The sequence below is a fragment of the Fukomys damarensis genome, unplaced genomic scaffold, assembly GCF_012274545.1.
Source record: "Fukomys damarensis isolate Sample0158 unplaced genomic scaffold, DMR_v1.0_HiC HiC_scaffold_14, whole genome shotgun sequence".
Classification (NCBI taxonomy): Eukaryota; Metazoa; Chordata; class Mammalia; order Rodentia; family Bathyergidae; genus Fukomys; species Fukomys damarensis.
In genome coordinates, this window is record NW_022900926.1 from 74,201,074 (window position 1) to 74,221,262 (window position 20,189).

A 20,189-nucleotide genomic window follows, 5' to 3' on the forward strand; every position below is an offset into this window, starting at 1 on the left:
ATTTTACAGACACACATACATACTATTCTACACTTTTTATGATACTGGAAATTGTATAATTTTATATTTTAGTTTGTTGTTCATATTGAAAACGAGCTAATTCTTAAATACTGGCCCTATATCCAGAGACTTTCATAATCTATACTAACCTATCTGTAATTATTCTAGATTTTTAAAATATACCCAAACATATCATATGTAAATAATGTCTGTTAATTTTTTCCTTTGTAATCCACCTTATTTTTTTTTCCCTCACCTTACTACACTAGCTAGAAACCTCAATACAATGCAGAATTAAATAGAGGTTATGACAGCAAGCATACTTGTCTTTTTCCTAAACTCAGAGGGAAAGGCTTCAACATTTCACCAATTAGGGTTTTGTTATTAAGTATTGTTTTGTTTAGTAGGCACCCTTTAATAGATTAAGGAAGTTCCTCTTCCTACTTTGCTAAGATTTAAAAATCATGAATGATGCTGATTTTGTCAAATGTTTTCCTGTATTTATTATGATGATTTTTGTTAATGTAGTGAACGATACCCATTTTTTCTTTTGCTGTTAAACTTTGCGTCCTTGTAATACACTCAATGTTTACATCTTTACATACAGTTTGTCCACTGGCTCCATCAGAGATGTGTGAAGATCTCCCACTATGAATTTAGATTTACTAAATTTACCATATGCTTTATGTATCTTGAAACTATGTTATTAAGTACATTTATTATTATGAATTTCTTTTTTCTAATAATACAGATTTTGCTTTAAAGTTTACTGTTTGACATTAATACAGCTATACCAGCTTTGCTCTGAATTTATAGTTTTCCCATTCCTTTTTTCAACTTCCTTGCATTTTTATGTTTTAGACAAGCCTCTTCATATAGATACAGTTGTGTTTTTTATTTATTTTCCTTTAACTCAGACTGGTAACCTTTAAATATTTTACTGTATGCTGCTAATATTTCTTCTGCCCAGGATGCTTTCCTTGTCCACATTTCCTCTTTCCCCCATTCCTATTTGTCTTCAAATTTCAGCTCAAATGGGAACATGCCCTGATCCTCCTTCTCTGATCAGATCTGATCCTTCTGCTAAAATTCTCTCCTGGCACCTTATAATTTTTAATTGTAACATTTATCTCAGTTTGTATAGCTACATCTCCATGATTGATTTATCTCTTTTAGTATCAGAGCAGATTTTTGTGTTTATCCTCATATCTGGGTACATGTTTGGCATATAAAGATAATTAGCATATATTTGTTGAATAACTAAAAGACTTCTTAACTACATTTCAAATTTCCCTCCTAAGCTACAACTGCATATATGCAACTGTCTCCTGGACACCTGTAGTTGCAAATCCCTAAGATACATCAAATTCAATGTTCCAAATCAAACATTAATTTCCTCTTCAAAGCTAGCCATCATTTTCAGTTTTATTACACCATGACATTCACTATACCCAGTAAAACACCAAAAGCCTTACTAATTCTATTTCACTAATTCATATTCGGTCTTTGCTTTTCTACTCTCTTTCCTACTGCCTTAAATTAAACTCATCATCTCTTACTTAGTTGGACTACAATTTTGCCCCTAGTCTTACAGATTCTCCTTTCGTTCCATCTATAGCACCACTCTAACCAATTCACCCCACACGACTGCTTCAAGATGATAACAATTTTAAATCTGGTAGTGTCCTCCTCCTGCAAAAACAAATCCTTCCAAGATTTCTGTCAGGATAAGTCCAAATACGATATGTAAGGTTCTTCAGGATTCAGCCCCCACCTCCTTGCCTCATTTTTCACTGTATTCCTACTGCATACTCCAATCAATCTTTTACAATTTTGCGTTATTTCATCCTTTACTTTGCATACAATACCTTTCTTTCTACTCTCCTCAACACAATACTTAATTGCTCAAGTCCAGACTCATGTATCACCTCTCTGAAGCCTGAATCCCACAGGCAGATGCAGCCATCTACTTTCTGGTTCCAACTTTTATCCATATTTGCATCTACCTAAAGTACCAAATTACATTCTACTTCACTGTTATTACTTGTTTATATCTATTCTTAACTGACTGATCATAGACAGCAAAAATTTTGCCTTACTCAGCTTACTTTTCCAAGATCTAGAAAACAGGAGATGATCCAGAGTTGATCAATACATAAATAAAAGAGCAAAACCATGAGATGAAAGGAAGCAAAAAAAATTTCTTTAGGTTACTGACAGAAGACAGACACACATACTTTCTAAAGCAAGTACTTAATTGTGATTTAGGGAGCCACTTTTTTATTTGCATAAAAAGGATTACATCTGAGAAAAATAACATTTTACAACTGCATTGTGGAATCATAGGCTTGCTAGAGAAAGGATGGTTTTCTTACTCATTTTTTCATCTTTAGCTTTATGGTGTAGCAATCACAACATTTTGATCACAGGAATGTTGACTAGCATATAAAGTAGTTTCAAAGTATTATTCTAATCTCCAAAGAAAAATGGGTTTTCTTAAACAGTAATTAAAATGGACATCTTCCTGAGTTAAAGACATCATATTACAGTGATATATGCATACCCATGTTTATATCAGCACAATTCTAACAGCCAAATCTTGGAAGCAGGCTATATGTCCATCAGCGGACAATGGATAAAGAAAATGTGGCATTTACACACAATGAATACTATCCTTCTATAAAGAAAGATGAACTTGAAAGGAAGATGGATAGACCTTGAAAATATAATGTTGAGTGAAATAAATCAGACACACAAGTTTAAATACGACATGGTCCCTCTCATAAGAGAAAAGCAAAGAATAAGCAAAAGGCAAATAAAATGTTTGTATACAATGGAGTACTATTCTGCCATAAAGAAGATAAACTTGACTCATTTATAGGAAAATGGACACACTGTGAGACCAGAAAGTTAAGTGAGGGCTGGGGATGTAGCTCAGTAGCACTGTGTCTGCCTGGCAAGTGCAAGGTCCTGAGTTCAAGCCCTGGTACTGGAAAAAATAGTTAAGTGAAATGAGACGTGGAAGCTTAAATATTGCATGGTTTCTCTTATTTTAGAAACTCAAGGTATAAAAAAAGTGCAAATTAAGAGACAGATAATAGGAAGTGGGTAAATAGAACTTTTGCAAAAGAAAAGACCGAGAGGGAAGAGGTCAGGGAGGGGTGGGGAAGGGAGAATTATGAGCAGTCACAGCCCACAGGGACCTCAGGTGCTCCAGGTAAGGAGGAGGGGTTCTGATGTAGCCAGCTGTTCCTTAGCACACCTTGTCACCAGCATGCCCACCAAGATGTAAACTGAGAAGTCTTTCAATGAGAACCGGACCAGGTGGGAGCTCTTCTTGCATAACTGACAAGAGTTTTTCTGGGTGCACTGCCAACAGCTGGGGTTTGATCTTGCTTTTCTACCTAGTTTTTTTATGGGTTCCTGGCTGCACTCTTCTCATTCATAATGTGGGCTATGTTTCAGATTGAATGATGAGGTTCTAAAATATCATGATCAGATTCCTAGTTCAGGACTCAGGGTTTCTGCAAACCAGACTGCACTGGAATATACATTTAGTGTGTCGGATCCAAGTTCCTATGGAGGGTAAAGACCTTATGAAACTTCTAAAGTCATACTTTTTCTTTTGGTATTGGAGATCGAAGTCCAGTTCTTCTTGCACTTGCGAGGCAGGTGCCAGAACCACAAAGCTAAATCCTAAAGTCATAGTCTTTATAAGAACAGAAGAGTTTCACTAGTCTGAAGTTCAGTTTATATTGTAAATCAGTTTCCTATCTTCTTACTGCAAACATGCAGTGGATAATGTCAGGAGCTACATAAGTTTTGGGAAAAATCACTTCACAATTAAATCATGATTAGGCTCAGTCTTGACTACAGGCCAGCCAAAACAACTCTATTTTGCCTCTGGTCACAACTGAGACCTCAATGGTCCCCTGATGCTGTGATACTCACCGACAAGATTATATCAGCTGAAGACATCCTGATTCCTTCAGAACCAAATAGTAAGAGAAAGGTTTTGCCTGGGGAGGGTCAAATTCCTTATCAGCTTAACTCATCCCACCTACTGTTGTAAGAAGTCTTTGCTCATTTTAGGTCCTAGTCAACATAAGCTTCTCAAAGACCTAAAATCATCAACAACTTAAGATTTTCATGATCCCATGATTTCTGCCACCCTCTGAGACATCTGATACTTCTTCAATTATAAGATCCTTGTCAATTTAGGATTATCACCTCCTTCTGAGTCATCTATTACTCCCTATGAACTCAATAAATAGTGGCAAGCTCAGGGTGCCTTCATCTTTGCTGCCTAGGGCAGCACTGATCAGGCCTCAAACCCAGCTTCTTCTCTAAGTCTCATTTCCTGTCTTTGTTCTTTAATTAACTGTGAGCTGTTGTGGCTCACAGGAGACCAGGACCTACTATAGGGATTCTGATAACATCCCCCGTCCTTGTTCCCTACAGTATAATTCAGAAATAAATCCTAATTTTGGCTATTTCCAACAACAATCTTGTATTCTTGTGAAAATGAACAGAATAACTGGATTAAATCCTGAAGGATAGACTATTAGAAAGGATGAAAACACAGTAGCTGTTATCAACTTATCTTAATCATGGAGTCATAAAATATTTTCCATATTATGGAAAAAGCTGCATGTGGGATAGCTACAGCCATCAGTTACTGTCCAGGTCTCCTTTAGATCCAACAGTACCAAGAAAGAAGTAACAGTTTAGTGTAAAATTGAGGGATCAAGGAACCTGAAAAAATGAGGATGATTGTGACAAGTTTTTGGAAGAGATGAATTAAATAATCACAGCAAGAGCCGGGTGTGGTGGCGCATGCCTGTAATCCCAGCACTTGGGAGCCTGTAAAAAAAAAAAAAAAAAATCACAGCAAGTACATAGCGCGAGTGGGATGTCTCCACAGAATGAATGTGTTGTCTGTCATTTCCAGTCAGCTGGACCTGCCATTCTATTTATTTATTTATGTGTGTGTGTGTGTGTGTGCGTGTGTGTGTGGTACCGGGGATTGAACTCAGGTCCTTGCGCTTGTGAGGCAGGCCACCGAACCACTGAGCTAAATAAATCTCCGGCCCTGGACCTGCCATTCTAGAATTGAGATCACCTAGAAGAAATTTTGTGCTATCCAACACTAGGTAACAGCACAATGTGCTTCCACATCACGGTGTTCAGTGTCCTCTGACTTCTGCCTGTTTCCTCTACCGGGGATTGAACTCAGGTCCTTGCGCTTGTGAGGCAGGCCACCGAACCACTGAGCTAAATAAATCTCCGGCCCTGGACCTGCCATTCTAGAATTGAGATCACCTAGAAGAAATTTTGTGCTATCCAACACTAGGTAACAGCACAATGTGCTTCCACATCACGGTGTTCAGTGTCCTCTGACTTCTGCCTGTTTCCTCTGAGCCCTTTGAACCAATGTACAGTTGCCAGATAGGGACAGTGAACACCTGATTCCAAGCATGTAAAATGGGGGTTCTTTTTCTCTTTTTAAATGAGGTTTAAATGCTAAGTGGCTAAAGTGTAATGTGTTGTACAATGTAAAAATTTTACAAATTTATCACTGGATAACTCCTATTTTGATGCCAACAACATTTTAGGGGCAAAATGGTACCCAACCAACATTAAGTATTTATGGCTGTAAGAAATGTGTGTGGAGAAGTTCAGAATGAAGAGGAAAAAAAGAATGAAAGTGGATCTGAAAGTGATTTCTTGGATTTTTGTAAAATTATGTTTTACATGCTTAATTAGTCTGTGGACCTTTTGATTAACAGTGCAAACTTTCTGTTGTAAAACATGTAAAAACAAAAAAGCTGATGTGACTTCAGTTTTGGAACTAAGTCACTTACAGTTTAATACATTTAAGACCATAGCTGAAACAAAGCATTTTTTTAGGTTAGGATGAATAAGCACCTAATTTTTTATGAAATTAAATTCATGAATCTTAAACTATATAGGAGTTTGTAAAATATCTTGTTACTGCTTTCATTTAGTAGACTGTGGACTCTAATAAAAGATTTATATTGTGAAATAAAAAATTTAAGTGTTATATACATGTACCAAATCATCACAACCAGTGTAATCATTATGTACTGTCAACATGTACTAATTAAAAAAAATAGTGCCTTTAGGTACAATAAAAGTATTTTGGAGATAAAATCTTTTCCATGTTTCCTTTTACTTCATTTTAAACAGCATATTCATTTTCTTATTCCTCTTACCCTCAGTGATTCTAATGGTTATTTATCTAGCTAAACTATCAAAATCTTAACCGCAAAATTTTAAATAAAGCCTAATACTGTGGTACCTTTGGTCATGAACTTAATTCTTTCCACAATTCTGGTTGCAACTGAATTGCAAGCTGGAAAGAATTAAGTTTGTAAACCAAGGCACCACTGCAACTTCTGCGAAATCCTGAGAAAACTGCCTGATTCCTATTTTAGAGATTCCCCAACTCATCTTTAATGTAGTATCCTTTGTCAAATTACAAAGAGTAAAAATAAAACCTTAAATGTTAAAAGGTATGAATTAATTAGCAAGCAAATAAAAAATCAAATGTTTCTAAGGATTTTTAATAATAATGGTGTTTGTCTAAAAGCAATAAAAAATTACACCAAATGAACTAATTACATGTAATTTATAATCTTAATTTACCAACGCCTAACTTGATAACTGAAAGGAAATTCGTAACCAGAAAGCTAAATTATATTGTTATAGTTTGTGTGTAGATGTCCCCCCAAAGCCTCATGAAGTCTTAGATGGGACTTTTTTTTTTGGTACTGGGGAGCAAACTCGGGCCCTTACACTTGCAAGGCAGGTGGTGGAACCACTGAGCTAAATCCTCAGCCCTTCAATGGGACTTTTTTTTAGAGGTGGCTCAATCTAGAGTGTGCTTCCTGGTGCAGTGCTAGGTAGGTTTAAAATTACTAGGATTAAGGGTGTGAGTGCTACCCACCCTAAGTAGTTTGGATAGGATAAAAGGGACAGATGCTGTTAGAGCTCCACTTGTTGCTTTGCTACCATATCCACCATCAAATGCTGGTGCTCTGCCACCTTGCTTCGGAGCCAGCTAATTATGGACTGAAACCTCTGTGAACAATGAGCTGAAGAAACCTTTCTTCCCTTTAACTTTGGATGTCAGGTATTTTATCTCAGCAAGGAGAGAAAGTAACTAACACACACATTATGCTATAACACACATATTATACACACATTAGTTATAAAATAACTAATTTTTGAAATTGTTAATCTGTTAGGTCACAGCTAAAGATACTACCACAGCAACAAAATCTCCCCACTTCTGTATAACCCACAGCAGAACCATTCAGCTAAATCCCTGGCCCTCTAAGTTGTTTTAAGAATATCTTCCCTTGGTGCACAGTATGAGAAATATATTGCATAAAAGTAAAAAGTAACATAAAGTGTTAAAAATATCTCAAGATCAGCTATCATAGTGGTGTTACAGCTTTAGAAAATCAGAAAACTAAGGTATCTAAATTCTCTTTCTTGGGCTGGGATTTAGCTCAGTGGTGCTGCCATCTGCCTCGCAAGTACAAGGTCCCAAGTTCAATCCCTGGTACCCCCCAAAAAAATTTTTTAAAAAATTCTTATTTTTCAAATTAAAAAAGACCTATAAAATTTAATTTAAAATTTAAAAGGCTGGTTGCAGTTAGTGATTCTGAGAATGAATGAAAACCACTACTTATTCAAGAATACATAATTAGTTAATTGCTCTATGGGTTATATAAAGAGTATAAAAATTAAAAGTATTTTGTATCATCAGTGACAAGTGACAAATTCTTTAAATCTGTGTCAATGAAATAACCTATGACCATTTAAGGTGTTTATAAATTTTTAAAAAGTCATTAACATTAAATAATGAAAAAAATTTTGTTACTTTATAGAAAATTTGATTTTCATAAGACAGTTTGACTATAAAGGATTATGTTGTATGATCTGTGAAACAAGTTAGCAGTAAAATAAAAACAAATTTCAATATTTTAAAAGCCTCAAAAATTCCTGGGTAAATTTTAAAGAAATGTCCTACACCTCTCTAAAATCTGCAATGTTTACATTATGTATAAAAATTGAATAATGCATGAATAGCTCTTGAGGGGGAAAAATCCAACTCTTGATGTTAGTTTAAATTGCTTTTATTATGTTACTAAAATATATGCAAATGTGAAACCAGACCTAAAATCCTTACAAGTCTTACACAACTATAAAACCAAAAAAGAAACAAAAAAAAAAAAATCAACAGCATTAAATTAATATGAGGATATTCTTCTGCTCAATCACTGCTTGCTGTATTAAGTCTTACAGTGACTGCTTCATAATCTGCTTTATTTTGTTCATGCCTTCCCTGCTGCAAATGACCACAGCTTTTTCCTGAAGAATGTATTAACACATTACTCGGTTAACACTATTTAGGCTTAATACATGAACACACATTTATGCAGCAATTGTGCCTCTGCAATGTCATTAGATTTAACTATTGTCACCAAAGCTATATTATCCATAATCATAAACATAGATACATTACTTAACAGTCAGACTTCTAAAAGATTTAGAATATGCTTTTTAAAATTAAAATTAAAACAAAAATATTTACAGAGAACATACAAACATCCAAAAATTTATCTAGGCTGAGAACCACTGTAGGCCAAGCTAAAAACATGAGCTCAAAGAGGGGATATGTGTTGCTGAAGAAGCAGAGCTAGGACTATAACCTATTTTTCTGGTATTCTTTTGATCACACTCTATTACTTCATATTAAACTGAATTTATACAGTAATGCACACTTTCTAAAAACATTTTAACAGTTCACTTTTCAGGGAATGAGTCACTGAATATAATACATTATTCTTTTCATCAACCAAAAGAGAGGAACACATATTTTTTAAAAGTAGCAACATATGGGCTGGGGATTTAGCTCAGTGGTACAGCGCCTGCCTTGCAAGTGCCACCAAGGTCTTGAGTTGGATCCCAGGTACCAAAAAAAAGAAGTAGCAACATACATATCAGTTTATGTCACAGATGAGAATAAGCCCACCCACAGACTCCTTCTGCACATGATTTATGCCAAGATATGAAAAAATGTACACTTCTCTGCTTCCCAGCCTTTCTCTTATGTTCAGGCCAGGCCTCTTCTATTCTCTGGATACATTTCCAAATATTGACTGGTTGTCTTTTTCTTGATGTCCCTTTATGAGTAAAACTCAAAATTGACAAGCCCTAAAATCACTATTTTTCCCTAGCAAAAACCTGGCTCTTACTTAGTTAATAATTCTATCAAACAATAGACAAGTAAGAAATAACCGAACCTTAATTCTCCTTCCAATCTTACCATATTCAATTTGTACAAAAATAGCCACTACATAAATTCCTATCAGAACTGTCTGCATCAAACTGTTTGTATATGTCTGAAAACTTTTAAAATATCGACAATCTTCTAAAATTTTTTGACAAATATATACTTCCATATACTCACAAACAATGGGGAGGTATTTTTAATTCCCATATTGTAGTCTATAAGATATATGATAATTTAACATTCTCCTAATACTGAAATTTTCATGACTTCCAAATTTTTACTATAGTAAGTAATGCTGGGATAAGCATTCATCGTATAAATCTTTATTTTATTAGAATATAAAAACTCAAGGCCTTTGAAATATTTATTTCCAAATCATTTCCCTAAAGATTATACAATTTTCATTCTCACTACGCGAGGCCATTATACGCCTTTCTCAGATCCATTACTTACTATAAGACCCTGGACAGATTAACTTCTCTGTGCCTCAATTTCCTCATCTTTAAAATGAGAATAACACTACTGCCTAACTCAAGGAGGCTGATGTGAAGGTAAAACTGGTTAGCACACATAGAGCTTTTAGAAAAGTCCCTGACATAGTAAGTGAACAATAAATACTACTACTATAATTTCTCACCAACACTGAATGTTAGGAGATAGAATTGATAGTATTATGACTCATTTTAAAGTAAGAAGAATGTGTGGAAGCAGCAAAGTTCTTTTCCAAACTTAATGTATGTGCAATTATAGATACAGATAGCATTCCCACTTTAGAGGGAAAAGATGAAATTAATTTTAGGCCAATTTTTAGTTAAGGCAAGGAGATGGAAAGTTTGTTTGGAGAGAGAGAGAAAATAACTACACACAGAGAAGTGTGCAGGTCATACAGGAAGAACATAGTGGAAGGATTTGGGAAGGATGGAGAAATTGGGGCAAAAGAGGAATGTTCAAAGGAGTGTGAATTTCTAAATTCAAAAAATTAAAAACAAAGGGTGGTCCCTCTGCCAGATGACTCAGATAAACAGTGACAGGAGGCACAGTGGAATTATTTCTAGATCTTCTGAAAGCACAGACACACTTGAGTTTCTGCAACAGTCTGAAGATGCATGTGTTGGCACAGAGAAATAACCTTTCAAACTTTACACACACAGATCACAGAGCTCATTACAGGCACTAATGGGATAGTGATTTCAGCTGTGATTTTGAATTCACCGTTTCCTTCATTAGAACATGTTAACACTTTCTCCTAAATCTTGTTTCTGGATTTGGTAACTAATGACTTGGAATACATAATACTTAAATGTGGTTTGTATTATTCCTCAAGTTTTGATTCATTGATTCTTAGAAACAAGCTCATTTGCTATTTTCCTGCCTACTCATAGTCTTAAGAGCTTTTCACATAATTTGTCATCTCGGCATTTCATTGTATAGAATAATATTTTGTCATTTCAAATCTGGGCATTTCAATGTGTACTATCTCTTCCTAGACATCTTCAAAATATAAAATAAAAGATGTGCCAATGTCAACCTGCTGTGTTAGTTTTTAATTCAGAAAGTGATTATCTTTGTAAAGACTGATATACTAAAAACTAATTCATTCCTCACTTTTGTAGATGATCAAACTTACCTGAAAAAGTGAAGACATTTCTGTAAGTTCACAAAATTAACAGCAGAGCTGAGACCAGATTTTAGGTTTCCAGATGTTTTAATCTACTATTTGCTCAATTCTTAATCTGTTACTGTTTTTAAATCCATTTTGTATTCTTGACAATAAATCTCCCAAATTTCACAATGTCCTAAAAGATTTTTGAAGTTCCAAATAATGTTTCCCAATTCCCTGGTTAGTCTGTGTTGGTGGTATAGTGGTGAGCAGAGCTGCCTTCCCAATTCCCTGGTTATATCCTAGGATTAAAACAGGTGAAGCAGAAAAAATTAATATAGCTTCACTACCAGGAGCTTACAAAATAAGAAAGCAAAGATACACATCAACAATTTAAAAGCAATGGAAATTAACATATACTGAAGTTTAAAGGAGAGTAAGATGAATTAACTGGCATTCACAGAACACAAAGTCAGAAGAGGCTAAAGAGGTTAAAAAAGACAATGCTGAAACAGACCTGACCTCCAAAATATTAGCTGCTAGGTACACGTAACTAAATATTTTTAAAGTAACTTAAAAATCATTTCCTTAGACATACTAACCACATTTCAACTGCTCAATAGCTGATGTACTGTGGCTGCCACACTGGAAGTAGTTACAGAACACTACCATCATTACCCATAGTTTTACTGGATGTCACTGATAGTCATGGTGGATAAAATGGCAAGAAGTAAGGATATTTTAAGTCAAGAATAAGAAAGGAAAAATAAGGAAGCTTGCTTGAAAGAACATATGTAGGAATTAAAGATAAAAAGCAATCAAATTGAAGATTGTGAATTTTGGTATTCAAAGAAGAACAAATAATTCCTCTTAAAAAAAAAAAAAGAGTAAAAGATGACAAGAAAACTGACCTTAAAGAGACTTTAGTGCACATATGGACTAAAAGTGGAATGAAAAGTAAGTCACTGAATAAGGTATATAAACACACACAGATATATATTTTACAAATTGCTATGCAGTCCTCTATCAGCAACTGAGCATTCCAGTTGTTTGACATCTTGGCAACACTTGATATATATTAATAATATGATCATCCAAGCAAGATCAACCAACATTTTATTCTAACGTTCTATAGTCTATCAAAAATTTAATTTCTAAAATCTTTGGCCACCAAATGATAATTATTGGCCGAGTGTGATGGTGCATGCCTATAATCTTGGCATTTAGGAGGCTGAGGCAGGAGGACTGCTGTGAATTCAGTGAGTTCAGGCCAGTCTGAACTGCAAAGCAAGACCCTGTCTCAAACAAAGAAAAAACAAAAGACTCCGCCTAGGGCCCAGGATTTGGCTCCGTGGTGCCGTGCCTGCCTCACAAGCACAAGGTCCCAAATTCAATCCCTAGAATCAAACAACAACAAAAACAAAGACTGTCTAAAAAAACCAAAATGATAATTATTATAAATATTACATGTAATCTTTCTTAGTTATTCCTTTCCAGAAAAAGGTATAGATAGGGCTGGAGATTTAGCTCAGGGGCACTGTCCAAGTGCAAGCCCTGAGTTCAATCCCTGGTACTGCAAAACAAAACAAAACAACAACAACAACCAAAAAAAACAGAAACAAAAGAAAAAATCTGACATTCTATAACATTATTATTCACTACAGTCTGTAAAAACTGTATAAAAACAGTAAGTCCAAGGTCTAAACATAACAAGATCAACAAAATGCATAGCTACACTAATTCATCTACTGTACAAGTTTAAAATTAAGATTTTAAGATATTAGATTCACAAACATGGATTAAGTCACAATACATATTAATCACAATTTTGAGTTTAAATTTAAGAAACTTACAAAATCAATTTTTTATGTTTGATTTTTACCTTCATTCTCACTTTCCTTTCTTATCACAGATAAAAGAAAGCACAAATACAGAAAAGGTGCTAAGTATATTATTACCTTAGTTCTATTGCCTACTTTGGCCATGGAAATGCTGTGCTGAGTCACATCAGTGAGAGTAACCAACCAACACTGTGAGTTTCAGAACCATCCTTTGTATGCATATATTGTTCTTATGCCATCATTTTGTTTTTAGAAAATTACATACATGTCAAGTACAAGGGAAGCACATAAATGATTTAATATGCAGAACTCTTAAGAGGGCTCCATGATCTCCAACCACTAGTGCTGCTCCTATGATTACTTACAGGCTACGAGATTTTGGTGTTTCGTTTGTTGTGGTTTTATTTTTTTCAGATGGGACATTGCTATGTAGTCCAAGCTTGCCTTGAACTCACTATGGAGGCCTCCAACTCTTTGGCAATACTCCTGCCTCAATCTCCTGAGTGCAGGGATTACAGGCGTGTGCCATCTAAGAGAGATTTTGAAGATGCAATTATTGTTGCTAATCGGTTGGTTTTAAAACAGTGAGTAAGTTGAATGGGTTTACTCTAACCCAGTGATGGCATTTTTAGAAACCCAGTGCCCAAAATGCAACCAAAAGCTACTTAGGCATTGCAAAGCGCCAACACTGCAATTAAACTTAAGTGCTTGGCCTCTAGGGTAATGCTGGGGCAACCTGGCTTGTGGGCCAACAGAGGGTTCTGTGTGCTCACTGTGGTACTCACACCACTGCCTCAACTTATTATATAAGCCCTTAAAAAGAGAGTTTTCTCCAGCTAATAGTGGAAGAAGTCATCAAAGACTCACAGCATGGAGAATTAGAATGCCACTGCTGGCCTGACCACAGAGGGGTCACCTAAAAATGATATTGAGTGGCTACACAGGTAGTTTGCTAAGAGCAACCTTTCATGAACAGTCAGGAAGAGGAACATCAATCCTACAACTGCCAAGTAACTGAATTCTGCCAACAACTTACATTGTTTGTTCATTTTTTTTTTTCTCCCAAAGCCAACAAAAAGAAATGCAGCTCAGTCAACAGGATTATTTTCCCCTCTTGAGTCCCTAAGCAGAGACCACTCAGACTTCTGATCTACAGAATTGTGAAATGATTAACAGTGGTGTTTTAACCTGTTATGTTTGTTGTAACTTTTTAAGCAGCAATAAAAAATTGTGTAAAATTCAACAATTTAAAAAGTTTAACACAGTTAAATTCTATGAAATCACCCAAAAAGTTTTCTCTGTGCCCTTGGCAATCTTTCACCCTGTACATGTCCCCGAGTAGCACTGCTGTAATTCCTATCATTACACCTTAGCTTGCTTGTTGAGGAATTCCATATAAATAGACTCAAAGAAATTATTCATTTTTGTCTGTCTTCATTCAGCCTAATGATTTTGATTCATCTGTATTACAGCAGATATCAAGAGCAATTCACTTCTACTGTTGAATTCTAGTATATTATTGTGTGAATTACCACAATTTGCTCATGAACATTTAGGTTATTTTAGTTTTTACTATAAGAAAGTTATTAAGAACATTTTGTATAAGTATCTGAGTAGATACATTTTTGTTCTTCTTAAATAAATACTTAGGAGTATAGCCTGAGTTTTATGTGCATAATTTTCTTAAAGATTACTGAAGTTTTTCAAAGCAGTATTATCTTTACATTCCTACCAACACAGTTCCAGCTATTCTATATCTTTACCTTAACTTAATACAATTATTTTAATTTTAGTCAATCTAATGTGCAAAGTGGTATCTCTCTATGATTTTAGTTTTTACTTTTCTATTCTAAGCTAGCATTAACAAAATCTGGCTTTTTCTTTGTCAGTAACTTAAAGGTTAAGCTATAAGACTGATTTATATTCTAGTAGCTCTAGTAGAATATTTTAAAGTTTTGATAATATGAATTCTGCATATATTTAAACATGGAAATAATGTATATCAAGATTGTTTTAAGGAGACAAAGTGCTGAGAGTATCTCTGAGTTAAAAAATGAAATGGATTCCTTTGAATTCTAAAATAAATTTTAGGAGAAGATATAAATTCTCCTTTTCTGTAACTGGAAAAATGTTAGAGAATGTGAGAGTCTACAAACTATCTGACTGATGGTAAAGGAGATAAACACGCAGATATCTCTCTCTTAGGAAGTCTACTCTTTCCCAACATAAAAAAGTACAGGGGATTTGGACAAAAATAAAAAGGTCAAATCCAAAGAGATCCAAACCCTGGAAATTATGTAAATTTGTTCTTGGTTAAAGTCAAGTACATAAATGTAAAAAAAAAAAAAAAACACCAAAAATTCTGCTAACAGGATACAAAATCAGCATTAAGAAATCAATCGCTTTTTCATATACCAATAACGAAATGGCTGAGAAATCAGGAAAACAATTCCACTCAAAACAACTCTTAAAACAAACTAACAAAACACCCAGCAATCAATCTAACCAGGAATGTGAAAGACCTCTACAATGAAAATTACAAATCACTAAGAACCAGATCAGAACCCCAGATACGCAAGAAATAGCATCAAGAATCAACCAGATCATATCAAATCAAAAAGCTTCTGCACAGCAAAGGAAACAACCAACAGAGTGAAGAGACAACCTACAGAATGGGGGAAAAAATTTGCCAGCTATTCCTTGGACGGGACAAATATGTAGGATATGTAAACATCTCAATAAAACTTGCCCCCCCCCAAAGTAAAAGTCCCACTCAAAAAATGGCCAACTCAGTCCAGGGTTCCGCTGTCTGCCTTGCAAGCACAAGGACCTGAGTTCAATCCCTAGTACCAAAAACAAAACAAACAAATAAACAACACCAAAAATGGCCAACTAAAATGAACAGCAATTCTCAGAAAAAGAACAAATGTCCAATAAAACATGAAGAAATGTTCAACATCCCTAGCCATTAGAGACTTGTAAATGAAAACAACATTGAGGGGGAACACACACACACACACACACACACACACACACACACACACACAGGGCCAGGGATTTAGCTCAGTGGTACCTTCGACTGACTCACAAGTACAAGGTCCTGAGTTTAACCCCCAGTATGAAAACAAACAAAAACAAAGAAACAAAAACCAACATTTACTGCAGAATGAATGGCTATCAACAAGAAAATAATAACAAATGCTGGCAACTCAGGGTGGAGGGGTGTAGAGGAACCCTTCTACACTGTTGGTGGGAATGTAAACTAGTATAACCACGATGGAAATCAAGATGGAGATTCCTCAAAAAACTAAAAGTAGATATTCCACTTGACCCAGATATTCTTCTTCTAGGTCTCTTCACCAAATAGTTAAAAGACATTGTATTACAGTGATACATGCATATCCATGTTTACAGCAGCCCAAATCATAATAGCTAAATCTTGGAACCAGCCTATATGTCCATTAACAGATGAATGGATAAAAAATTGAAGTACTGTGGTATTTATACACAATGGAATACCACTCTATAATAGGGAAGGATAATCTTAGGTTATTTGTAGGAAAATGGATGCACCTTGAGACCATAATGTTAAGTGAAGTAATCAGACTCACAAACTTCAGTATTGCATGGTTCTTTTATATGAGAAACCCATAATTTAAACAGAGAGCAAAATGAAGAAAATGCAGCATGTTTAAGAAATGATGCTAGGAAAACTGGGTATACATTTGTAGGCAACTGAAACTAGATCTCTCTCACCTTCTATAAAAATAAGTTCAAAGAGCTCAAAAACATGACCTGAAACTTTGAACCTGCCAGAAGAAAAGAAAAGAAAAACACCTGAAGTCATAGGCACAGGCAAAGACTTCCTGAATTTGAATCCAATAGGACAAGGAATAATTGCAAGAACAAACAGAACTATATCAAAGTAAAAAGATCCTTCACAGCAAAAGAAACACCAACTAAGAGACATGCTGCATAATGGGAGAATAAAATCTTTGGCAGCTACTCTCTGACAGAAGATTAATATCTAGACTATATAAAGAACTCAAAAACAATGATAAAAAGTCAAACCAATAATTGGGCATGTGAACTGAATAGACACTTCTCAAAAGAAGTACAAATGGTCGATCATCTTTAACCATTAGGGAACTGCAAATCAAAAAATTATACTGAGATTTCATTTCATGCCAGCCAAGATGGTTATCATCAAGAATATAAAAAACAATTAATGTTGGTGAGAATGTGTGTGCGGGGGGACCTTTCCCAATATACTGCTAGTAAATTAGTATAACTACTATGAAAATCAATAAAGAGGTTCCTTAAAAAACTAAAAATAAACTACCATATGATCCAGCTATACCATTCATTAGTATATACCTGAAGGAACTTGCATACCCATGTTTACTGGAGCACAGCTCACAAGAGCCAAGATATGGAACCATCCTAAGAGCCCATCAATGGATGAATAAAGAAAAGATGATGTATACATACACAATAAAGCATTATTTAGCCACAAAGGGGAATGAAATTATGTCATTTGCAGGAAAATGGACGGATCTGGAGATCATCATGTTAAGGGAAATAAGGCAGACTCAGACAAGTATCATGTTTTCCCTAATATATGCAATCTTTCAAGGAAAAAAAGCATTAAAATCAAAGGGAGACCATTATTAAACAAGAGGAAGGAAATGTAAAGTAGGAGTCATGGGATGGAAGGATATGATTGAAATATGTTATATGCTTGTATGAAAATACCAAATTGAAACCCAGTATTTTATAGAATAATTTTAAAATTCTAAGAGCATCTTAATGCCAAATAAGGGATAAAAGGCTGCAATATGCTGCAATTACAAATGGGACAGCTCATAATAATATTAAAGCTCTTACTAGTCTTATCATTACTGTTTCCTGATTTAGAATAAGGTTGAGAGAGTTGTATCAATACAATTCTAGAACCAACAGGCTAAAGCGAAGAAAAGACACTTAAACTAAAACTCAGAAAACTTTTATAACAGTTATGTCCAATAAAGAAGTAGGTTGCCTCTACAAAGGATGCTTTTACTGGATGAGAGATTGTACTATATTATCTCTAAGATGTCTTCTTGTTTACCTTTTAGAAAATAAGTCAGAGATGTTAGAGATTTCACACAGGCACGCCATAGGTTCGCCACCACTGGAATAAGTAGAGAAATCTTCGCTGAGCCCAAGGTAAAATTAGGGAACAATTCATTCAAGTGGGTTATCTGACTCCATTAGCTCAACAAATTTCTTAAAATGATATGATTCATGAGCTAAGTGTAGTGGTGCATGCCTGTAATCCAGCACTTGGAAGGCTGAGACAGGAGGAACACCAGGAGGTCAAGGGCAGCCTGGGCTACACAGTGAGTTCATGGCCAGCCTGAACTATGTAGCGAGATCTTATCACAAAAACCTATATATATTTCATGTTGAAGTTAACAATGAAAATTAGAACCAGCTATCTCTCTACTTTGTAAGGATATTTACTTCCTTCCTCCTGTAGCTCAAGACAATTCATCCTTCAATACCCTGAACAAACCTTTCTTTTGCCATGGAAACTGCAATATACCTAGTTCATGATGAATTACTACTTCCCTTGAATTCATTCTCTATGCCTCCTTATTATTCTTCCCCTTTATTATTTTACTAACCAACTGCTATGCAATCTTTCTTAAGATGTTTCTTACATTTCAATTTTCCATGCCACATAAATCTTATCTATTCAATAACAACAAAACAGTGACCATGTTTTAATATTGCTTTGTATGTTTCGTAGCAACTAACAGGATCTTGCACTTTGATTACGTAACAATAAAAACAAGAAATTAAAGATTAGAAAAGAAAAATTTGGTAGAAGAAAGCACAGATAAAAAGAACATCTATGTAAAAACTATGTACAGGTTAGTAACTAGTCAACCCTGCATTTGGATAAAGGAAGAGGGAAAAGGACAGAGGGAGGGAAAAGAAGAATATATATGAACATGAATATGAGTGAAAGACTGCTTGTTATGGAAAACAAGGGTTCTAGGCTAAGTTCCACGCAATCTCTTGACATCATATGTCAAAGATGCATAACAAAGCTGAGAACCAACAATATAGGGGATAATTGGGGGTACTGCCAGATTCTGAGAAAGGAAATGCTATCAGTGAAGTGGAATGACATTACAAGATTCTTTCCACATGTTTAATTCTATCTTTTGGCACTTGATAGGCGTCTTCAAATATCAACTCCCACTGACACCAGATGGTATCTGGTAGAGCCAATGTTGGCACATGACGAGCAAACAAAATGAGGAGTATTACTCATAAAACCACAATCACTTTGGAAAGCAGCGAGTTCTTTAAGTGGCTTAAAAATAATCATGGCTTCAGCAATTTTTCAATTCCTATACAGTATTGAAATGGTAACTTTTGAATTCAAGAATAGCATCTTGACAGTTTTATCTAGTTACAATACTGTTTAATTTTCAAACACATTTCCATCATATAGAATATATTTGAATCTAAAATTTACACTGGCTATATCAGTATTTACTAACATGCAATGTAACAAGAATAACTGTTTAAAAAACCAAGCAGCAAATGAAAACTATGAGCCTAGGAAGAATATGTAAGATAATTATAGGACAGACTAAAATAATGGAAAAACTGGATATAGGACCATTTTTAGAGGCACCATTTATAAACTGATGAGGACCTGGGCTTACTGCTGGCAGTCAGAAAGAAGACAATAAAAATTATGAAATATATAATAAGGAAGAGTTAAGCCTGGTAGACTGGTGCTACCTTTCACAGAAACAAAAATTGAGAAACTGGTTTCAAATTTACTGTAAAAACCACCAATGTATTCTAAACCTGTTCCCATACACTTTTTATGAGAACATATTCTCAAGACTCTTTAGATGTTTATAATATATACCTTATGAAGTAGAAATTAGAAATGGTTTTAAATTAACACCTGATATCCACAGAGACAGAGTACTCAATCTTGAAGATTTTTCAACTATAGCTTCTATGATGAGACATGTTTTTAACATGCCTCTATTTCTAATTCTAATTAAAAATGAGAAAAAATAAGATCCAAAATTTAGTATTCTTTTTTCCTCATATCCAAAGAATCGATTTCTTGTTTGATTAATTAGAACAATGAAATGTGTCCTAAGGAATAATCAATTACTTTTAGTTATAATAAAAAATGAAAGGCTAATATAGTAAAATCTTCATTAATCATATTCTACCAATAATAAATCTGAAATCACCTACTGGAGACAAATGCAACTGTGGCTTAACCAGAAGTTTGAAATATGTTATGCTTTGAAAAATCTTACCTATCAGTACTATGGAAATATCTGGCTGTTAGTTTTAATTATCAAGGTTCAAGAAACCAATCCTTTCAATGAAT

At 34.8% G+C, this 20,189-nt stretch overlaps 1 protein-coding gene across 5 annotated transcripts in view; it reads right to left on the minus strand.

The window, feature by feature from the left end:
• The window catches only part of Wasf1 (WASP family member 1), a 69,144-nt gene that overhangs the window by 23,169 nt on the left and 25,786 nt on the right, over nucleotides 1-20,189 (minus strand). For 2 of the 5 annotated variants that reach the window (XM_010635274.2, XM_010635270.2), the window contains exon 1: nucleotides 10,956-11,043. The exons of the other annotated variants lie outside the window; for them this stretch is intronic. The gene's annotated coding sequence lies outside the window, so the exon portion shown is untranslated. Of the gene's footprint in view, nucleotides 1-10,955; nucleotides 11,044-20,189 lie in introns of those variants that run through there. 5 annotated transcript variants of the gene reach the window in all.